We start from the raw sequence: 2806 nt of genomic DNA, 5'->3' as shown, positions 1-2806 counted from the left end.
CTTGCTCTGTCCTTACCTGGTCTCAAAGGGCTGATTCCACTCAGAGCAGGGGTGCCCTCAGCTCTGAGCTGGAATGTGTCTGCTGTGGATATCTCACCCTCACAGCTGCAGGGACTGGAACATGGATAGGACAAGAGGAATAGGTGGTAAGGCAAGAAGAAATGGCTTCAAGTTGCAGCAGAGGAAGTTTAGGTCAGATATTAAAAAAATAACTACTTCACTGAAAGAGTTGTCGAGCATTGGAACAAGCTGTCCAGGGAAGTGTAGGAATCACTGCCCCTGGAAATGTTCCAAACAATGTGGGAATGTGGCACTTCAGGACATGGTTTTGTGGTGGACCTGGAAGCGTTGGGTCACTGGTTTGACTCAGTGGTCCTGGGGGTATTTCCCAACCAAACCAAATCCATGTTAACAGCAGATGGCTTTCTGTACACATACAACATTGGATGTGCAAGCTCAGGGAAGGTGTTGGAAGCAAAGGGTGCCAGATCCCAAACTTTGCTGGTGAATGTTGCCATGAACTTGGGAGAGTTGCATAAAACCCACAGGAATTCAAAATTGCCATCAGTTCTAGAAAAATGAGGAGCTGTCAGCCAGCTTTCGCTTGAAATAAAATGATGCTGTATGTCACGAGCTGGCCCGTCTTCTTCCTCTGGTTTGAATTATAAGTGCAAGAAATGAGCTCACCAGAGCTTGTGCACAGCCTCATTCATCTTCTGTTTGACATGAGGATGTCCCAGGAAAAAACAAAATCATTACAATTCTCTCTCTTTGTAACAAGAAACGAGAGCAAAAGCAAACAAGTTTCTACCTGCCTGTGGATCCTGCAGGGGGTTTGGCTAAACTTCCCTGGAGCTCCCTGAAGATGCTGTCACAGACCTTGTAACCCACACTGATAGCTCCCAGTCGCAATAACAAACCTGTGTGTGATTGCCTCTGCTAATTCATTTAATTTTGGCTTCTGATCCTTATATATATAATATATATATATATAATCAATCACGAGCTTATGCAGAACCAAATCACTCTTTTAAAAATCAGACAAAATATTGCAGTGCCAGACACCTTAGGCTGGTATGTGCTGATCTTCCATTCTTGGATTCCTCCAGCAGTGGTTTTTGAGAGATGCTGCACCACCCGAGCTGTCAGAGAGGCACAAAATTAATAACCAGGCTGAGCTACGTCCTGATGATGTGACAATGGTACTGATGGTGCTTATTCTCAGAGACTACAAGGCAGCATTTCTTTGATTGCTTATGGGAACACTTTACAGCTGAAGTATAATTTCATTTATTAGAGGCAGACAGCTTATAAAATGTGTGAAACACAACAGGTACCAAAAGGAAAGCTTGGGAAGACTAATGAGGCACAGGGCTCGTGCCTTTAAAGAAAACAAAGGTTTCTACAGACAAACAGCTGATGCAGTTTGTTTTTTATAGACATAAATCAATCAAAATATTCAAACCATGTTATCCTGAAGTGCTACAGCAAATGTATTTCATCCAAAATTATTGATGACCTTGCTTTTAAACAGAGGATAGGACTAAAAAGAAAACATGGAGAAAAAATATCTGTCACATTGAAAGAAATATAGATGGAGTGAAAACCAATCTAGGGGGGGAAATTACACAAGTAAAATTATAATAGTGACACAAAGTGTCTCTTCCTCAGAACTGTCTCCTACCTTGCCTGAGCACTGAATTAAAACAAAATATGATGCAAACATCTTCAGAATACATCCAGGAGTGAAAAGTGGTTCAAGCAGAACTGGCCCAAGAAGCTGCAGAAGGGTTTGCAGATTCATGTCCCAGCTGCAAAGGGACGTCCCTGCTGAATGACAGACATGGAACAAAGATCAAAGGAGGCACTTTCAACTACATCAGGTTGCTCAGAGCCCTGTCCAGCCTGGCCTTGAACACTTCCAGGGATGGGGCATTCACACCTTCTCTGAGCAACCTGTGTCAGTGTTTCACCACCATCACTGTAAAAAAAAACTTCTTTATACCTAATTTAAATCAACTCTCCTTCAATGCAAAACCATTCTCCCTTGCCCTGTCACAACATTCCCTGCTAAAAGGTCTGTCCCCACCTGTCTAAGGCCTCTGTGGGAACTGAAAGATGCTCTAGATCTCCCTGGAGCCTTTTCTTCTCCAGCCTGAACAACCCCAACTCTGTCCTCACAGAGAAGGTGTTCCATCACTCCAATCACCTTTGTGGCCTCCTCTGGCTCCACTCCTACCTATCATTATAAAGAATCTTTGGATTACAATCCTAATTAAGGCATTAATGAGTTGAGCTTCACCAGTTCCGGTTAAGAAAACAACCAAAACGTGTTCTGTGAGAGATGAGAATCAGGAAGCAAAATGTTTTGTACCCTTCCCTGTCTCTACCACCATCTCAGTCTCCTGATGACATTCTTTGTAATCACACAGACATGATTTCTCATTCAAATTATTTCACATTTTGTTGAATTCAGGTAGGGGTCATGGATCCACTTCAGTTCCTGTCCTTTTGGCTGGGCTGTTGTGGGTTTTGGCAAAACACAAAAGGAAAGGGCTGGGAGTCTGGCAAAGCCCTGTTTTCTTTCATGTGAAAGCCATTTAGCACTGTCAGGGAGGGGGCCTTGAGGGACGAGTCAGTACCATGTACCATGCTTTGAAGCCCTGAAGAATAAGACACCTGTCTGTAATAAAGAATTAAGCTTGTGGATGTGAATAGAATAGAATAGAATAGAATAGAATAGAATAGAATAGAATAGAATAGAATAAAGTTTGGAAAAGTGTCTAAGATCATTGAGTTCAACCAT

At 42.6% G+C, this 2806-nt stretch overlaps 1 long non-coding RNA gene across 2 annotated transcripts; it reads right to left on the bottom strand.

Annotated features, from left to right (window-relative positions):
* Positions 1-960: 960 nt before the first annotated feature.
* Positions 961-2065, bottom strand: LOC128808232 (uncharacterized). 2 transcript variants are annotated; one of them, XR_008437416.1, is made up of 3 exons: positions 2006-2065; positions 1685-1830; positions 961-1142 (listed from the first exon to the last, which is right to left on the bottom strand). It is a non-coding gene; the product is annotated as an uncharacterized LOC128808232 (long non-coding RNA). The 2 variants fall into 2 exon arrangements; XR_008437415.1 differs by lacking the exon at positions 961-1142 and adding an exon at positions 1469-1543.
* Between the last annotated feature and the right edge of the window lie 741 nt (positions 2066-2806).

The sequence above is a fragment of the Vidua macroura genome, chromosome 5 (assembly GCF_024509145.1).
Source record: "Vidua macroura isolate BioBank_ID:100142 chromosome 5, ASM2450914v1, whole genome shotgun sequence".
NCBI lineage: Eukaryota > Metazoa > Chordata > Aves > Passeriformes > Viduidae > Vidua > Vidua macroura.
This window is presented reverse-complemented; position numbering and strand designations above follow the sequence as displayed.